We start from the raw sequence: 20,482 nt of genomic DNA on the forward strand, positions 1-20,482 counted from the left end.
GTTCAAAAAAGGTATATTTTCTATAATTGTAGTGTAGTGTTTAATATACGTCCAAAAAAACCTACTTTACTGATTATATTGCTTAGATCATTTATATATTTGCTTAACATATCTCCTTTGAATTCTCATACTGAATCAGGTCTTATTTATAGTGAATCTTTATTTCTTCTTAGGCTAGCTGTAATTATCATTTGGTTCATAGATGTTAACTTATTTTTTTCATTGTGAAATAAAGCTCTTAGCATTTTCCATTGAATATTTTTTGCTTAAATTTTATTTTGTTTGGTATGATTGCACCTGATTGTTTCATTTGCCTGGTATTTGTTCATCTCTTTTTAGCTGTTTTGAATCACTGCATTTTAAGTATGTCCTATATATACTGCATAGAGATGGACTTTGCTCTCTAAGCAAGTTTGGAAATTTTCAAATAGGCTCTGGCTGGTTGGCAGCGGTAGAGCGTTGGCCTGGCTTGTGGGTGTCCTAGGTTGGATTCCCAGTCAGTGCATGCAGGAGAAGCGACCATCTGCTTTTCCGCCCCTTCTCCTCCTCCTTCTCTCTCTCTCTTTTCCTCTCCCTCAGCCATGGCTCATCAGTTGGTTCAAGTGCATCCTCCCAACTCTGAAGATGACTCTGTGGATGGCTCCAAGGAGCCTCTGCCTCAGGCGCTAAAAAAAGCTCAGTTGGGAGCATGGCCTCAGATGGGCAGAGCATCAGTCCAGATGGGGGTTGCTGGGTGGATGCCAGTTGGGGTACATGCGGCAGTCTGTCTCTGTCTTTCCTCCTCTCTCTTGGAAAAAGAAGAAAAAGAAATAAAAGAAAAAAATTTTTAAATAGGTGACTTAAGTTTATTCACATTAATTGTTATAACTGATGTGTTTGTTTTCTATTCTTCATTTTATGATTACTGTCTATTATACTTACTATGTTTATTATTAGGTGTGTTTTACTTTAGTTTAAAAAAATACTTCTTTTGATATGTAGGAAGGGCTACATTTTTGTTCCAGTGATTATTTTTTGCTTGTAGATTTTTTTTTTAGTGCTTTTAATCCCTTTCCACTTTTTAACTTACCCTTTTACTATTAGCATGTCTACTTTAAATGGCATTCTTTGCTTCATTCAGTAGTCAGTGATTTTATTTTCTCTTCTCTTCCTGTTTTTGTATTTTTTCTAAAGTGAGAAGCGGGAAGGCAGAGAGAGACAGACTCCTGCATGCACCCAACTGGGATCCACCCGGCATGCCCACCAGGGGGCAATGCTCTGCCCATCTGGGTGTTGCTCTGTTGCAACCAGAGCCATCCTCAGCGCTTGAGCCAACTTTGCTCCAATGGAGCCTTGGCTGCAGGAGGGGAAGAGAGACAGAGAGGAAGGAGAGGGGGGAGGGTGGAGAAGCAGATGGGCGCTTATCCTGTGTGCCCTGGCCGGAAATCAAACCTGGGAATCCACACACCAGACTGACGCTCTACCCCTGAGCCAACCAGCCAGGGCTCTTCCTGTATTTTTATTGCATTTTTCTACTTGTCAGAACATGTTTTAAACACCATTCTTTTTACATGAGCTCAGTCTTGTTTTTAATTCTACAGTTAAATACATAAACTGCTCACTTATTCATTAGTCCTTTTGCTTAAATTTCTTCTTTTGCTTCATCTTTTGGTTAGTTGGAGGTTAAGCCCTAAGCATTCATTGAATGTAATGGATTATTTTCTTTCTTTCCTATGCATCTAGAATTGTATTACTTTTGTATAGTTGGCAGAACTGAGAAAAGAGTCACTGGGATAATTTTATGTTGTTGCAATTCATATGATGAACTGGGTTGAGAAAGGTGATCAGAATCCTTAAGAAGAGTACTTGCTTAAGTTAAGTATTTTGTGCCTGCTTGTTCAAGTTTTTTTTTTTTTTCCTTAATAATTAAAAGACAGCTTGAAGATATAAAACACTTGTTTTTAAGTTTCTCAAAAAATGGTTTTTTCCACCTGGAAATGCTGAGGTCGCCGGTTCGAAACCCTGGGCTTGCCTGGTCAAGGCACATATGGGAGTTGATGCTTCCAGCTCCTCCTTCCCTTCTCTCTCTATGTCTCTTCTCTCTCTCTCTCTCTCTCTATCTCTCCCTCTCCTCTCTAAAATGAATAAAAAAAAAAAGACAAAAAAAATGATTTTTTCCTTTGTCTTGCCTTTTTTATGTTGTTTTAATAAATTGATGCCAGTCTGTTTTTCTTTTCTTGGAAGTTGTCTCTTATGTCTTGGAGGCCCCCGGCATCTTTTCTGTATCATTAAAGTCTGATAGTCATTATAAGTCTGTGTCATTATAGTCTGTTCTTGGTAATTTTTCCCCAGTTGGCTCTTTATATGTATAGTTATATTTCCTTTTATTTCCAGAAGGTTTTCTTGAATTACCCTTTTAAATAACGTCTCAGTGTTTTGAATTTGTTCTTCCAGAGTCTTGTATAGTGCACCTTGGAGTGAGTTTATCTCCACTTATATGAATGTTTGACCCTTTTTTGCGTGTTTTCTATAAGTCACTTCCTTCTTTATCTTTTTCTTTTGGTTGTTTTCTTGCTTTTCCTCAATGCCTTTTATTAAATTTTCATTTGAATTTATTCTCTTGTATACCTTTCTTCTATTTCTTTCCTAAGTTCAATCAGCCTTGCTCTTTTTCTTTCCTTTTTTCTCCATTTTGGTTTTTAATTTTTATATTAATTTCCTATATGTTTGAAGATATTTCATCCAATTTTGAATGTTGTATCGAAGTTTCCTTTTCTTTCATGGTTGCTTTCAGGGGAGAAGTTTCACACATTCTCTGAGTTTTGTTTTTTTAATCAATAGTAGTTTCATGTGGATGTGGGTTTTACTTATTTATTTAGTTTTTTGAACTCCTATTTATTTTGTGCATAGGTTTTCCAGTCCTGTCTTCTGTGCAGCTCTTTTACTAGATGATGTTGGTTTTGGGGGGTGGGTGGCATTATTTTGCTTTTATTTATGTGAGATTTTACTTTTTCTTTTAGCTATTTCTTTGCCTTTTCTACCATGTCTCCTAGGAGTGCCACCCATTCTGTATATCTGACTCTGTCTCATAAGCATTACTTCTCCAAGGCTGCAACTTCTAGTTCTACTAGCTCTCTAGCCCCTTTTCTGTAGCAAGTTCTGTGAACTACCAAGTTCTGGATCTGTGTTCAGTTATTTAGCACTTTCTTTATTTTGAGGGGATTGTGCTCTTTTAAGTCTTCTACATATCTCTGTTCTACAGAACCTTTCATCTCTCCTCCCATGTTCTCTACCCATAGGCTTGCAGGGTGTAGTAGAAGCTCTGTTGGAATTTAGTTTATTTCTCTACTTATAGATAATTTTAAAGCTATTGTATTCTGCCTCCTAATGCTTGAAGGCTTGAATTACACATGATTTTTCTTTTTTTTCTCTCTGTAGAGATCTATACATGTCTTCAAGGGAGGATATATGATGAGATTTGGAATATGGTGGCTAAAATCCTCTAAACCTGTAAGTCCTGCCAGGGCAGCATAATCTTGATATCAGATATTGTAAACAATGTTTGTTACAAGAAAAAAAAATGTAAGACAGTCGCATTCATGAACATACTTCCAAAAATTCTAAAAAATAATTAGATCTATAAATATGAAAAGTTTTGGGGATGGGTTTGTTTCTAAAATTTATATGGAAATATAGAGGGTCAAGAATATCAAGACACTCTTGAAGAACAACAGGTGGTAGGATTTACCAGATATTAAGATTATCGTAAAGTCATATCTAGTATTCAAGAAAGAATGGTATTGGCATAAGTGTAGTCAAATAGATTAATGAAACTGATTAGAAAGCCGTGAAACAGAGCCACACACGTGTAGCCATTTGATTATGTTAAATGCAAAATAGTCTGGAAAGGATGGTCTTTTTAATTTTCTTTTTCATTACCATTTATATTCAGTATCATCTTGTATTAATTTAACATGTAAAGCATAGTGGTTGGACAGTCATATACCTTACAAAGCTGCCCCCAGCGTGTATAGTCAGCCATACCACCCTGAACAAGCCTGATCTAGAACAGTTTTTTTGATATTTAGTGTGCAGTCCCTGAAATGGATATCCGTAAATGACATTTAACCTCTAACTTATACCATACATGCAAATCAATTCCAGATTGACTTTAGATCTAAAGGTGAAAGATAAAACGATAATAAAATAAAAAAATAAAAATTAAAAAAATAATTTTGTGGCATAAGAGAATGGGGAGGAGAGCCCTGACCATAAATGAATAGATAATAAATTGAACTAAATTAGTTTTAAGAACATTTGTTTATTAAAACATGCCATTAAAAGTAGAAAAGTAATACCTAGACTAGAAAAGAGTATTTGAATCACATGTAAACTAACATGTCTCCCACCTAGAAAGATTAAGGATCTAGCTGAAAATCAATATAAAACCAGATAATCCAATAGAAAAATGGGTAAGAGAGTTACTTACACTAACACTTTAAAGAGAGTATGCAAATGGTCCATGAACAAATAAAAAGAAGCTTAAACTATTTATAGCCAGGAAAGTGCAATTTGAAATAGTAATAAGATATAACCACCAAGTTACCAGATTGGCTCAAATGGAAGAGATTGCCATTCTCTAGTTTGAAGAAGGTAGGGCTCCGGAAACTCATACGGTATCTGGCTGGTGGGAGTGTAACTTGGTAGAAACATGTTGAAGGACTGTTGGGTGTTATTGACTAAAGTTGAGGATACCCATGTAATGGGAATCAGAATCTTTCTTCTAGGTATACACTCCACAGAAATGGCATGCATTACTGTATCAAGATATTTACAGTTTGTTCATAGCAACATTCTTTGTCCCTTTTGGAAACCCAAATATTCATCATCAGTAGAATGATTAAGTAAATTGTACTATATTCATACACTATTCAGTGATAGAAATAGAAAAGAAAAAACTTCAGCTATATGCAGTAACAGTAATGATGTCACAAAGTTAGTGTTGATCAAAAGATGCTAGACATTATAGAGTCCATACTGTATGATTTCATTTCAGTAAAAAGGGATATTTAGGGGTGAGGAAAGTGACTATCTTTGGGGAAGAAGAAGGGATTTATAACCAAGAGGCATTTCTGGGGGTATGGTAATACCCTATTTCCTTATCTTGAAGGCGGTTAACTGTTTGTCTACTTTTTGATAATTCTTCAAGCTATACATTACTGGACTGTGACATTTTCTGTATATATGTAATACCTCCAAGAAAAAGTTTTAAAATTTAAAAGACAAAAAGTAAAGGAAGAAGGCATTTGAATCTACTATAAATGTATTTTATGTAATTTTTTAAAAATCCCATTTTTTACCATGGCAATCTGGAATTAAACAGCTAGATTTATACATTACATTTATACTATACTAATGTTTGGATATAACTCTTCTTTTTAGCTAATGTTTAGTTTTTATTTGATTTTTTTTTGTTAATATAACAAAGCCACAGTTTTGCTTGTTTTTATTTTTTTATAAATAAATTTTTATTAATGTTAATGGGGTAACATCAATAAATCAGGGTACATATATTCAAAGAAAACATGTCCAGGTTATCTTGTCATTCAATTATGTTGCATACCCATCACCCAAAGTCAGATTGTCCTCCGTCACCCTCTATCTAGTTTTCTTTGTGCCCCTCCCCCTCCCCCTTCCCCTTTCCCTCCTTCCCTCTCTTGCCTCCCCTCCTCCCCACCCCCGGTAACCACCACACTCTTGTCCATGGCTCTTAGTCTCGTTTTTATGTCCCACCAATGTATGGAATCATGTAGTTCTTGGTTTTTCTGATTTACTTATTTCACTTCATATAATGTTATCAAGATCCCACCATTTTGTTGTAAATGATCCGATGTCATCATTTCTTATGGCTGAGTAGTATTCCATAGTGTATATGTGCCACATCTTCTTTATCCAGTCTTCTATTGAAGGGTTTTTTGGTTGTTTCCATGTCTTGGCCACTGTGAACAATGCTGCAATGAACATGGGGCTACATGTGTCTTTACATATCAATTTTTCTGAGTTTTTGGGATATATACCCAGTAGAGGGATTTCTGGGTCATAAGGTAGTTCTAGTTTCAGTTTTTTGAGGTACCACCATACTTTGTTCCATAATGGTTGTACTACTTTATAGTCCCAACAACAGTGAATGAGGGTTCCTTTTTCTCCACAGCCTCTCCAACATTTGCTATTACCTGTCTTGTTGATAATAGCTAATCTAACAGGTGTGAGGTGGTATCTCATTGTAGTTTTGATTTGTATTTCTCTAATAACTAATGAAGATGAGCATCTTTTCATATATCTGTTGGCCATTTGTATTTCTTCCTGGGAGAAGTGTCTGTTCATGTCCTCTTGCCATTTTTTTATTGGATTGTTTGTTTGTTTGTTTGTTGTTGAGTTTTATGAGTTCTTTGTAAATTTTGGATATTAGGCCCTTATCTGAGCTGTTGTTTGAAAATATCATTTCCCATTTAGTTGGCTGTCTGTTTATTTTGTTATCAGTTTCTCTTGCTGAGCAAAAACTTCTTAGTCTGATGTAGTCCCATTCATTTATCTTTGCCTTCACTTCTCTTGCCTTTGGAGTCAAATTCATAAAATGCTCTTTAAAATCCAGGTCCATGAGTTTAGTACCTATGTGTTCTTCTATGTACTTTATTGTTTCAGGTCTTATATTTAGGTCTTTGATCCATTCTGAATTAATTTTAGTACAAGGGGACAAGCTGTAGTCGAGTTTCATTCTTTTGCATGTGGCCTTCCAGTTTTCCCAGCACCATTTGTTGAAGAGGCTTTCTTTTCTCCATTATGTGTTGTTGGCCCATTTATTGAAAATTATTTGACCATATATATGTGGTTTTATTTCTGGACTTTCTATTCTGTTCCATTGGTCTGAGTGTCTGTTTTTCTGCCAATACCATGCTGTATGATTGTCGTGGCTCTATAATATAGTTTGAAGTCAGGTATTGTAATGCCCCCAGCTTCATTCTTTTTCCTTAGGATTGCTTTGGCTATTCGGGTTTTTTTATAGTTCCATATAAATCTGATGATTTTTTGTTCCATTTCTTTAAAAAATGTCATTGGAATTTTGATGGAAATTGCATTAAATTTATAAATTGCTTTGGGTAATATGGCCATTTTGATGATATTTATTCTTCCTATCCAAGAACAAGGAATATTTTTCCATCTCATTGTATCTTTTTTGATTTTTCTTAACAATGCTTTGTAGTTTTCGTTATATAGGTCCTTTACATTCTTTGTTATGTTTATTCCTAGGCATTTTATTTTTTTTTGTTGCAATCTTGAAGGGGATTATTTTTCGAGTTTGTTTTCTAATATTTCATTGTTGGCATATAGAAAGGTATGTTAATTTTGTATCCTGGGACCTTACTGTATTGGTGTATTTTCTCCATCCAAGTACTAACCAGACCCGACCCTGCTTAGCTTCCGAGATCAGACGAGATCTGGTGCGTTCAGGGTGGTATGGCCGTAGACATTGGTGTATTTTCTAGTAATCTTTTTGTGGAGTCTTTGGGGTTTTTGATGTATAGAATCATATATCTGCAAAATGTGATACCTTTACTTCTTCTTTTCCAATATGGATGCCTTTTATTTCTTTCTCTTGTCTGATTGCTCTGGCCAGAACTTCTAGCACCACATTAAATAAGAGTGGAGAGAGTGGACAACCCTGTCTTATTCCTGATTTAAGATGAAAGTCCTCAGTTTTATGTCATTTTATATGATGTTGGCTGATGGTTTATCATATATGGCCTTTATCATGTTGAGATATTTTCCTTCTATACCCATTTTGTTGAGTGTCTTAAACATAAAGTTGTGTTGTATTTTATCGAATGCCTTTTCTGCATCTACTGATAAGTTCATGTGATTTTTGTTCTTTGTTTTGTTGATATGGTGTATTACGTATGTTGAACCATCCTTGAGATTCTGGGATGAATCCCACTTGATCATGATGTATTATTTTTTTAATATGTTGTTGTATTTGATTTGCCAGTATTTTGTTTAGTATTTTAGCATCTGTATTCATTAGAGATATTGGTCTGTAGTTTTCTTTTTTTGTGCCGTCCTTGCCAGGTTTCGGTATGAGGGTTGGCCTCATAAAATGTGTTTGGAAGTATTGCTTCTTCTTCAATTTTTTGGAAGACTGAGTAGAATAGGAACCAAGTGTTCTTTGAATGTTTGATAGAATTCACTAGTATAACCGTCTTATAACTGGGCCTGAACTTTTATTTTTTGGGAGGTTTTTAATAGTTTTTTCTATTTCCTCCCTGCTAATTGGTCTGTTTAGGCTTTTTGCTTCTTCATGACTCAGTCTAGGAAGGTTGTATTGTTCTAGGAGTTTATCCATTTCTTCTAGATTGTTGAATTTGGTGGCATATAGGTTTTCGTAGTATTCTACAATAATTCTTTGTATATCTATGATGTCTGTGGTGATTTCTCCTCTTTCATTTTGGATTTTATTTATATGAGTCCTTTCTCTTTTTTTTCTTGGTGAGTCTTGCCAAGGGTTTGTCAATTTTGTTGATCTTTTCAAAGAACCAGCTCCTTGTTTTATTAATGTTTTATATAGTTTTTCTGTTCTCTATTTCATTTATTTCTGCTCTGATTTTTATTATCTCCTTTCTTCGGCTGGTTTTGGGTTGTCTTTGTTCTTCTTTTTCTAGTTCCTTAAGGTGTGAAGTTAAGTGGTTCACTTGGGCTTTCTCTTGTTTGTTCATATATGCCTCAAGTGATATGAACTTCCCTCTTATCACTGCTTTTGCTGCATCCCAGAGATTCTGATATGTTGTATTGTCATTTTCATTTGTCTGTATATATCCTTTGATCTCTGCGCTTATTTCTTCTTTGACCCATTCATTTTTAAAAGTATGTTGTTTAGTTTCCACATTTTTGTGGGGTTTTTTTTCTCTTTCTTGCAGTTGAATTCTAGTTTCAAGGCTTCATGATCAGAAAATATGCTTGGTACAATTTCAACTTTTCTGAATTTGCTGATTTTCTTTTGTGGCCCAAGATATGGTCGATTCTTGAGAATGTTCCATGTACACTAGAGAAAAATGTATACTCTGTCACTTTGGGATGAAGTGTCCTATAGATGTTTATCATATCCAGGTGCTCTAGTGTTTTGTTTAAGATCAATATATCTTTATTGATTCTCTGTTTGGATGACGGATTTAGAGCCGTCAGCGGTGTGTTGAGGTCTCCAAGTATGATTGTATTTTTGTCAGTTTTTGTTTTTAGGTCAATAAGTAGCTGTCTTATGTATTTTGGTGCTCCTTGGTTTGCTGCATATATATTAAGGATTGTTATGTCTTCTTGATTCAGTGTCCCCTTAATCATTATGAAATGACCATTTTTGTCTCTGAGTACTTTTTGTGTCTTGTAGTCAGCATTATTAGATATGAGTATTGCTATACCTGCTTTTTTTTGGATGTCATTTGCTTGGAGTATTTTTTTCCAGCCTTTCACGTTGAATTTGTTTTTATCCGTGTTGCTTAGATGTGTTTCTTGTAGGCAGCATACAGTTGGATTTTCTTTTTTAATCCATTCTGCTACTCTGTCTTTTTATTGGTGAGTTTAATCCATTTACATTTAGTGTAATTATTGACACTTGTGGGTTCCCTATTGCCATTTTATAAATTGCTTTCTGTTACTTTTGTATCTTGTTTGATTCTTCTCTTCTGTTTTCTATCATTTGTTTTTGTTTGTATTCCACACTTCTTTCCTGTGTTGCTACCTTTTTTAAGTCATGTGCTTCTGTGGAGGTTTTTCCAAGAGTGGTTACCATTAAGTAATGAAAAGGGTACCTACCATATTCATTGTGGTACCCTATCTTATGAGTGTTTCTGCACTTCATCGTACTTTGCTACTGTTAATCTCCGTCCTCTGCCCACCCCCTTTTTTTTTGCTTTTGTTGTCACAGTTTAAATTTGGTTTTATTGTGTTCTTGGTGGAGCTTTTACTTGTGGTTTTGTTTTGTTTTGTTCTTTGAATCTGGTTGGAAAACCCCCTTTAGTATTTCCTGGAGTGGGGGTTTTCTGATGATAAATTCCCTCATCTTTTCTGTATTTGTGAATGTTTTTATTTCTCCTTTGTACTTGAAAGATAGTTTTGATGGGTATAGTATTCTTGGCTGAAAGTTCCTCTCTTTCAGGGCTTTAAATATTGGGGTCCACTCTTCTAGCTTGTAGAGTTTCTGCTGAGAAATCTGATGATAATCTAATCGGTCTTCCTTTATATGTTGTATTCTTCTTTTCCCTGGCTGCCTTGAGAACTTTTTCTTTGTCCTTGGTTTGTGCCATTTTCATTATGATGTGCCTTATGTAGGTTTGTTGGGGTTAAGAAAACTCGGTGTTCTGTTTGCTTCTTGAATTTGAGTCTTTAGTTCTTTCCACAGGCCTAGGAAGTTCTTGTCTATTATTTGTTTGAATATATTCTCCATTCCATTTTCTCTCTCTTCTCTCTCTGATATACCTATTATTCTTATGTTATTCTTTTTGATGGACTCAGACAATTCCTGTAGGGCTATCTCATTTTTTAAAATTTTTGATTCTCTCTCTTCTTCTCTCTGTTGTACCTGAAGTTGCTTGTCTTCTATGTAACTAATCCTACCTTCTATTTGGCCTGTTTTATTAGCTAAGCTTGTTACCTCGTTTTTCAGTTCATGAATTGAGTTTTTCATCTCTGTTTGATTTGTTTTTATGGTTCAATTTCCTGGTAATATATTCTTTGTGTTCGTTGAGTTGTTTTCTGAACTCCCTAAATTGCCTTTCTGTTTTTTCTTGTTTATCTCTGAGTATTTTTAGGATTTCTATTTTAAATTCTCTGTCATTTAGTTCCAAGGTTTCCAATATATTAAATTTTTTCTCCATAGATTTTTCCACATCTATCTGTGTTACTTCTCTATCTTTTGTATCTATGATATTCGATTTCCTTTTTCTTAATGGCATCTGAGGGTGGTCTTGTTGATAGTACTAATGAAAATTAATAAAGAATGAAAAGTAAAACAAAAAAATAAAAGGAAAAAAAATTTGGAAAAAAATCCCACAACAAAACCCAATAATAATTTATTATTCCCCCCCCCTTTTATTTTTTCTCTTTCCCTCCTCTCCTCTCCTCTCCTCTTTAGGAAAATATGTGATGAACTGTGAATTATATTATGCTAAATGTAACAAAAACTGCCTATAACGGAGGGCCTGAGTTGGGGCGAAGTGTTCAAGGGGCAAAAAAGGAAGTAGGAACCTACAAAGTGGAAAAAAAGGAAAAAGTTTGGGTCAAGTATAAAATGATTTGCTTGTAAGTGATGGTTGACTAAGAGATATAATAGAGGGATAAGAAGGAAACAGGAAAAAATGGAAAAAAATAACTATTGTATGAAGTGGAGCAAAGATTAAATAGAATTGAGAGATCCTGGGTTGGGAGGAATGCTAATGAGTTAAAAAGCGAAGTAAAAAGCACCGAAATGCCACAAAAAAAAAAACACCTTGAGTCCCAAATTAAATAACTCGTTTGTGATTGAGGATTAAATGAGAGGAAAAGTAAAAGGAGAAAAGAAGAAAGTAATAGAAAGGGAGAAATAAGAAAAAGGGGAAAAGGAAAGGAAAAAAAAGAAAAAAAAGGGTTAAGGGTTTTGGAGTATAACCTTCATGGAGAGTAAGGAAGAAGAAAAGAAATAAAATGTAATATTTATGGGTAGTGTAGTTTAAGGAAAGGAAAGAATAAGACGGGCAGAGAATAAAAGGACCTAGGTGGAGGAAATAGAAATAATAATAATAAAGGCAATGAGATGAAAGAAACAAAAAAATAGTGGAACAAATTATAAAGTCTGTGGATGTTTCTTGATGTTGAGAGGTTAACTTCTTCCTTTTTCTTTCCTCTCCCTCTTCCTGGTCGGTGACTCTGTACCCCAGGCTCTGCCCCTGTGGCATGCGTAGGTAGGGATTTGCAGTTGATGAGACTCTACGGCAATGTCATATATTTGGCTTCAGTCTCATTGGTAGTCAAGGCTTGTTAGCATTTGCAGGCTCCGACAATGAGAGAGTCTGTTTTCCCTGAGTCTCTCTCCTAGTCTCCCCTTCCTGAATTAGCAGCCTGGTAATCCAGCTATGAGGCTGCTGCTGCCTCTGCCTGGGGAGTAAGAGGCTCAGAGAGCTGGCAGATCCCCACTCTAACCCCACTCACTGCAGGGCTCTGGGTAAGGCTTTGTCAGTCAGAGCCGCCAGGGTAATCAGGCGGGGCTAGGCGCGAACTGCTCTAAGGTGACTTTCTATGAGCCTCCAGGCCTGTTCAGCTCACCTAGCACTCTGTGGGAGCACTCTCCCTAGGCTTTCTGCACTTTGTAACCTGTTTTGGCTGGGAAGAAGGTGCCCTAGTCGCTGCCTGCAGAACAGGAGGTCTTAACATCTGCCAAGTCCCTCTTTTTAGCGTTTATTACTGAGTATGAAAGCTCTGTCAATCAGAAGTTGCCCCCACCCCTTTAGCAAGAGGCACTAAAAAATATCACGCCTCTTGTCTTGGATCACTGAACTGAGAGAGATCTTGTCAATTAGAGCCGCATAGGTCAGTTGGAAGGTGAACAGACTGTGGGTTAAGCTAATTTCAGCGATTGGATCCGCAGATCTGCTCCAGAAAGCACTGCAAGCTGCCCGCACGCCCCTCCCCCGACACTTGATTGTTAGCTTGAATGGCTGGGTGAGGCTCCCCGCCTGCCCAGAGAAGCTCTGGCATAGGGAAGTTCGCTTTGGGGCACTCCCCTCGCTGCTCGTGGCGCGGCACGGGGGGTTGGGTTGCTTATGGCGCGCAGGCGGTTGGGTTGCTCGTGGCGCGCCGGCGGTTGCTTGCTTGGGTCGATTCACCACAGGTACACTCTTTCTTTGGCTTGAATGAACGTCCATACGGCAGCCTAGCTTCCTCCACACCCTTAGCTCCCCCCCTCCCGACTCTCAGTTCCAAGTGAAAGCAGCCTTTGCTCAGGTTAGTGAGGAAGGCAGGGTGTTTCTTTGTCCGACTTATTTCCTTCAGGGTTGATTATATATTTAGTCAGTTTTTCGCTCGATCCTTCCTTCGCCTTCAGTGTGTGGAACTTCCATATGCTCCAAGGATAGATTTTTCTGTCTCTGGGTGATGAACTTGTTGAAATTTTGGGGAGATTTGTCAGTCGTGCTCTTCATGGTGCCATTTCTCTGTGATTCATTTTTAAATGTTAATTTTCTCAGTGAAAATCAACTTGGTTTCTGAGCAGTCTTTTTCAGACCCTCTCTTCCTACCAATTCTGTACTTGTCCAGCCTTCTGCAGAAGTCCTACTGCTCTGTAAAGCCTTTGACAACTTCAGACCTCATTAATCTTTCTTCCTTCTGTAATTTATACCCACAGTTCTCTTAAGTGTGGTGTGGGGACTCCTGCAGGTCTTCAGCATGTTTTCAGGGATCAGGGAAGTCATACTTATTTTCATAATTACACTAGACATTATATCCCCTTTTATCCTTATTTCTCTTGGAGCAGCATACAGTGTTATTTTTCAGAGGCCACATGACGGAGCAACATGAAAAGACATTCCTTTTTCTTACTAGGTATCTGTGTGAGACTATATTGTCTTCATATACTGTAACCAAAACAACACAATCACAGCAGATTGAATTCAGAAAGCAGATATGAAAATCCCGCTGTCTTAAGCTATACAGTAAAGAAACTTGCAAAAATATAATAGTGCCAATAATTATTTTTGTTTTGAGAGTTATTTTTCTTTAAAATATATTTGTTAACACGAGTTTATTTTGTCTTTTTAAATAATTTAATAAGTATTAAAACATTTCTGTCTCTATTTATAGTAAGGTTATATTCATAAATATAACTCATGAACAGTATAGCTCTTTGTGATATTAAATTATATAGGTCCTGAACAAAAATTTGAGAATTATTGCTTCACCTGAAGAGTTTTTAAAACACTGGTACCTGTGTCCTAGTCCTAGAAATTGTGATTTAATAGTTTGGGGTGTTGTGTACACTTTGAAAAAAAATTTTTTTTTTTAATTTATTTATTTATTTATTTATTTTTTACAGAGACAGAGAGTGAGTCAGAGATAGGGATAGACAGGGACAGACAGACAGGAATGGAGAGAGATGAGAAGCATCAATCATTAGTTTTTTTTTTTTTTCATTGCGCATTGCAACACCTTAGTTGTTCATTGATTGCTTTCTCATATGTGCCTTGACCGCGGGCCTTCAGCAGACTGAGTAACCCCTTGCTGGAGCCAGGGACCTTAGGTTCAAGCTGGTTGGCTTTTTTTTTTTGCTCAAACCAGATGAGCCCACACTCAAGCTGGCGATCTCGGGGATCTCGAACCTGGGTCCTCTGCATCCCAGTCTGACGCTCTATCCACTGCTCCACCACCTGGTCAGGCTTGAAAAAAATTTTTTCAAGATTTTATTTATTGATTTAGAGAGAGGAGAGAGAGAGAAAAGGTTAGTGGGGGAGGAGCGGGAAGCATCAACTCATGGTAGTTGCTTTTTATATGTTCCTTGATAGGATGAGCCTGGGGTTTTGAACCCATGACCTCATTGTTCCAAGTTGATGCTTTATCCACTGCGCCACCACAGGTCAGGCTAGGCTTTGAAATTTTAAAGTGATCTCTAGGTGATTTTTAACTTATAGGTAAGTCTGAGAATTGTACTGATATGTAGTTGGAAGTGACGATATATCATATGCTTATTTACCTTCTATCTTACTGTCTTAAAATCTTGTAACTCATTGGTTCCCCAGTTTGTACAAAATAATCACCTGGGGACTCTTAATTTCATTTTTCGTTATTGCTTTAATGTTGAAAAACAATAGTTTCTTTTTTAAAATAACTTTTTGTGTTAAAACAATTGGAGACTCAGGAAGTTGCAGAAGTAGTACAGAGTGGTCATATATACTCTTATATATTCTTATGCTTTTCACCCAGATTCCCCAAATGGAACCAACTTTGCATAAATATAGTATACGATATTTTTTTTAAGAGAGACAGGAAAGGAGAAAGAGAGGGAGAGAGATGAGAAGAATCAAATCGTAGTTGCATCACTTTAGTTTTTTACTGATTGCTTCTCATATGTACTTTGACCAGGTGGCTCAAGCCAAGCCAGTGACCCCTTGCTCAAACCAGTGACCTTGGGTTAATGTTGATGATCCTGTGTGCAAGCCGACTACCCTGTGCTCAAACTTGTGAGCTTGTGCTCAAGCCGATTGAGCCATCACTCAAACTAACGATCTTGGGGTTATGAACTTAGGGACATCAGTGTTCGAGGTTGACGCTCTATCCATTGCACCACCACCAGTCACGCAAAATATAATATACTGTTAAAACCAGAAAATTGACATTAGTACAATCTGTAGAACCTTTTTCAGATTTCACTAGTTTTTACATTCACTCATTTGACTGTTTTCTGCAACTTAACCGCTTATGTAGGTTAATGTAACGACACCACTACATGAAGTTACAGAACTTCCATCACCACAAAGGAGCTCCCTCGTGCTTCCTCTTTGTGGTCACTTTGTTTGATTTTTGTAAATTGATTTTTATCATGTGATTTTTTTAAAACTGATTTGTATCATGTGACTTACTGAATTCGTCTTTTAGTTCTTGTAGTTTTAATGTGGACTCCTTGGGATTTTCTACACATAGGATAATGGCATGGGCGAGTCATGAAATTGACTAGTAAGACAGTTTTACTTCCTTTCCAATCTGCATGGTCTCCTTCCCTCTCTCTTTTTTTGCCTCTCCTCACTGGGTAAAACCTCTATTACAATATTGAATAGAAGTAATGATTTTACTTCTATTCTTGCCTTGTTCCTGATTTTAAGGGGAAAGCATTCAGTCCTTCACCATTAAGTATGATGTTAGTGGTAATCTTTTCATAGATGCCCTTTATCAGGTTGAGGAAGTTTCCTTCAGTTCTTAGTTTGTTGAGAGTTTTAATCACAAATGAATGTTGGATTTTGTAAAATACTTTTTTTTCATCTGTTGAGATGATCATGTGGTTTGTCCTTTTGTCCTTTGTTAATATTGATGGGTTTTTGAAGCTTAAACCAACTTGACATTCCTGAGATAAATGCCATTTGTTCATGTTCATGGTATATAATTCTTCTTATGTTTTTAGATTTGTTTTGTTAAATATTTTGTTAAGAATTTTTGCATCTGGGCCCTGGCCGGTTGGCTCAGTGGTAGAGCGTTGGCCTGGCGTGCGGAAGTCCCGGTTTGATTCCTGGTCAGGGCACACAGGAGAGGCGCCCATCTGCTTCTCCACCCCTCCCCCTCTCCTTCCTCTCTGTCTCTCTCTTCCCCTCCCGTAGCCGAGGCTCCATTGGAGCAAAAAGATGGCCCGGGCGCTGGGGATGGCTCGTTGGCCTCTGCCCCAGGTGCTAGAGTGGCTCTGGTCGCGACAGAGCATCGCCCCAGATGGGCAGAGCATCTCCCCTTGGTGGGCATGCCAGGTGGATCCCGGTTGGGCGCATGCGGGAGTCTGACTGCCTCCCGGTTTCCAGCTTCAGAAAAATACCAAAAAAAAAAAAAAAAAAGAATTTTTGCATCTATCTTCATGAGGGATTTTTTTTTAGCAAGAGAGGGAGAGAGGGAAAGACAGGCAGGAAGGGAGAGAGATGGAGAAGCATCAATTCTTCATTGTGGCATCTTAGTTGTTCATTGATTGCTTTCTTATATGTGCCTTGACCTGGAGGCTACAGCAGAGCGAGTAACCCCTTGCTCAAGTCAGGGACCTTGGGCTCAAGCCAGCGACCATGGGGCCATGTCTAATGATCCCATGTTCAAGTCAATAACCCTGCGCTCAACCCAGGTGAGCCTGTGCTTAAGCCAGCAACATCAGGGTTTTGAACCTGGATCCTCTGCATCCCAGGCCAGTGCTCTATCCACTGCACCAGTGCTTGGTAAGGCTTCAGGAGGAATACTGATATATAATTTTCTTAGGGTATTTTTGCTTGGTTTTGGTGTCAGAGTAAAATTGGCTTTATAGAATGATCTGGGTTCTTAAGAACGAGTTTCCCCTTATATTCTAGAAGAATTTCTGAAGTAGTGGTATTTTTTCTGTAGACATTCACTTGTGAAGCCATTTGGGCCTGAGCTTTTCTTTGTGGAAAGATTTTTAATTACTAATTCAGTCTCTTAATTTGCTATAAGTTTATTCATCTTTTCTCAGTTTTAATCAATTTTATTAATTTCTATGTTTCTAGGACTTTGCCTTTTAATTTGAGTTGTCTAGTTTGGTGTCATGGATTTATTCGGGATATTTCCTTATAATTCCTGCAAACTTTTGTGTGATTAATAGTAACCAACATCTTTTCTTTCATTTTTGTTTTTGCCAATTTGTGCTTCCTCTTTTTTCTCAGTCAGTCTTAAGGTATGTCAGTTTTATAAATATCTTACCCTCTAGGTAGAGTTTAACCTCAAAATGGTTAAAAACTTATCTGTTCTGTCATTATGTTTTAGACTATAGAATTTTAGAATGATGATTGTGACTGTTTTTTGAGTGTTCAACTAATATATAGTCTCTATAAAAACAAAAGGAGAGTAACTAGATTAAAATACAAAAGAAAAAGAAGTATCCAAGAGAAAGGGAAGGATGGTGGTGATCGTTTTTTGCTTATGATTTATTGAGTAATTTTAATTTTGTATGATGTACAAATAAAATTCAATTATTTTAACATTACATGGAGTATATAAGTGAATAGTCTGGTTCTAGACAAATGTTAAATTGAAGTGCTAAGGATAAGAAATAAGGTTGAAAATAATAGTTCTCCCTTACCGAGGAGACATTTATATTTTGAGGTTTTTTGCAGATATAACAATCTTACATACATTGTCAGCTTGTCTATTTTACCATTGTTATTTTGTCTCTGTGAATTTCTGGGAGGGTGGGGGTGAGAAGGAAAGAAACATATGATTTTCTTTGGATCCCTCAGGCCCCCAACCCCTATAGATATGATTGATGTATGCCCCTGTGATGACCCTTCTCCACCTGGACACGACATTCTTAATGGTCAATGTGGACACTGGTTATGTATGGGCATCAGAACAAGTGAATTGGCAAAGGAAATGAATGAATGAGTCCATAAAAAAATGAAACTGAATCATACTGAAAAACAGGATTTCTAGAATGTATGCACTTCTGAAACCTTAGATGTTGAAAATTGGAGAAGCCTGCTTTTTCAGTAATTTCTTACTGTGTACTTTGCTTTTCTAATACATGATTTAATTTAAAAATAACCTCTTAAACTTTTCCTTTTAGAAGACTATTAGTATAATGTCTTATTAATATGAATGTGTCCAAAAGTTGGCTTTCTGGTTCCCTCCCCGGCCCCAGAAGTGCTGTAGCGTAATGTAGCTTAAAGATATATGTCGGTTTCCATTTCTATCAGGAATGTCTGAAAGAATCTTAATGAATAGTGTGACACTTTCAATGGGCTTTGTATAAAACCAGCCAAGCATTAGATTCATATTATTTTGTATGTCTAGTTGGTATTCAAATATCAAATGTCCAAAGTGTTGGATTTTATATATTATATTTTGGTGCTTATTGACTCCCCTCAATAATTTAAGGTGTCAGCCTTAAATTATTTTGGTAAAATTTGAATTTCCTCCTCCCTCCCCTCCCCTGTTCTTTTTCCCTGCCCCTCCTTCCCATCCCTCCCCTTGCAGGCATTGGTTGTTGATGAAATGAACCCTTAACCCTTATCTGGGTGGGTGGAATGTAATTTCTGTTCCTAAACTGAAATTTTGATTTATCGTAGTCTTCTCATTAAAGTACTAAAATAAATAATCAAATTTAGAAAATTTCATTTAAATTTAAGTTCCCAGAGTTTCTGAACTAAGAGGGCTATGAACAGTTAACTAGTTAAACCACATTTTTAAAAGTTGAGTAAGTAGGAACCCAGAGGGTTTGAGTTGACCATGGCGTTTTGATCTGTTTCCTTTTCTCTCCCCAGAAATAAAAAAGGATAAATGCTTTATCTCCTAAGGTTATATTTTAATGCTGTCTTTTTTTTTTTCTTTGATTGATTTTAGAGAGACAGAGAAAGGGGGAGGGAGAGAGAAAAAAAGCAAGCAAGAAACATTCATTTGTTATTCCACTCAGTCATGTATTTATGATTGCTTCCCCGTAGGTGCCCTGACTGGAGATTAAATCTGGAACCTTGTCATTTTGGGATGATGCTCTAACCCACTGAGCTAACTACTGCTGCTATTTTCAATGAGATTTCTTGTATATGCATGTATGTATTTGTATTGATGTATGTATGTATTTAATAGACTTGTTAGTCTAACTTTTGCTGATGATTTCTACTTTTGGAAGGAAAACAAATTCCTGTTGTGGAAGGAAGCAATAGGACCATAATGGTGAACCTACTGACACGTGTAGCCATTTTCGATGACACTTGCGGCTGCATGTGGCCACCACATATCAGAGAAGTATGGAGCCGCATGCCGAGAAGGACATTTCATTCTTAGCTCCTGCATGGCCAGGTGTAGGAGCCGAGGATAAAACATTTGCTGTAGTGTAGACACTCTCTGCCAGAGGTCTGTAGGCCAAAACAACAGAACTCCGGCACAGAGCGTCTAGTTCTGGTACTTCCGGTTAGGCTGTTAGGGGATCTTTAACCTCACTTCCAGCCTGCGGAGCAGGGAGCAGCAGAATACCGCGGGGATGCATCTCTGGGGGCCCTGTGATCGCCGTTACCAGCAACCACATAACCACAGCAACCATCATCCAATCTACTGTTCTGGGTGTCGTGGATTTCTAATTGACCATCATTACTGAGATAAGTGAGGGGGAGGCTGGGAGAGGCGAGGGCCTGTGCTATGGGTGCCGTTTCTTGCCATTAGAAATAGCGGCAGCCATCTTAATTTACATAAGATGCAACTTGCAGAATTTCAAGACAGCATCTGGGCTCAGGTGTTTGTTGTGCCACTTTGAACAGGAAATTTGGAGTGCCTGGAACCGATTACCAGACACTTTTAGCACCCTGAAAAATATAGCAATGGCTTTACTCACAATTTTTCCCTCTATGTACTTTTGTGAGACCGTATTCTCAGCATTAAATAATATCAAAACCAACCAAAGAAACAGATTGACAGATGAAGTTAGTAGCGCTTGCTTGGGCTTGAAGTGTACAGAATACCAACCTTCAATTGAAGATTTAGCCAATGCAATTCAGCAACAAAAAAGTCACTAATAGACAGATTAGTTAAAGAATTCCCCCTCCCTCTCACTTATCTTAGTTCACGGCACCCCACACAAGTTAAATAATATCAAGACTAACAAAAGAAACGGACTGACAGATGAACAAAGAAGTCACTAAGCAGGTAAGTTAAATAGTTTTTGGTTTATTAAATAGTTATATATTACAATTATACATTTTTGTTATTTGAACTATAAATATCGTGAAATTATGGTTTTTTTCTCGAATTG

At 37.1% G+C, this 20,482-nt stretch overlaps 1 protein-coding gene across 8 annotated transcripts in view; it reads left to right on the forward strand.

Annotated features, from left to right (window-relative positions):
- The window catches only part of WASF3 (WASP family member 3), a 168,190-nt gene that overhangs the window by 20,731 nt on the left and 126,977 nt on the right, over positions 1–20,482 (forward strand). Inside the window, exon 2 of one of the 8 annotated variants that reach the window (XM_066258978.1) lies at positions 19,179–19,286. The exons of 4 other annotated variants lie outside the window; for them this stretch is intronic. The gene's annotated coding sequence lies outside the window, so the exon portion shown is untranslated. Of the gene's footprint in view, positions 1–3,440; positions 3,490–4,607; positions 4,633–19,178; positions 19,287–20,319; positions 20,377–20,482 lie in introns of those variants that run through there. 3 more of the 8 variants (XM_066258980.1, XM_066258982.1, XM_066258979.1) reach the window with 3 other exon arrangements.

This window comes from Saccopteryx bilineata, chromosome 2, assembly GCF_036850765.1.
Source record: "Saccopteryx bilineata isolate mSacBil1 chromosome 2, mSacBil1_pri_phased_curated, whole genome shotgun sequence".
NCBI lineage: Eukaryota > Metazoa > Chordata > Mammalia > Chiroptera > Emballonuridae > Saccopteryx > Saccopteryx bilineata.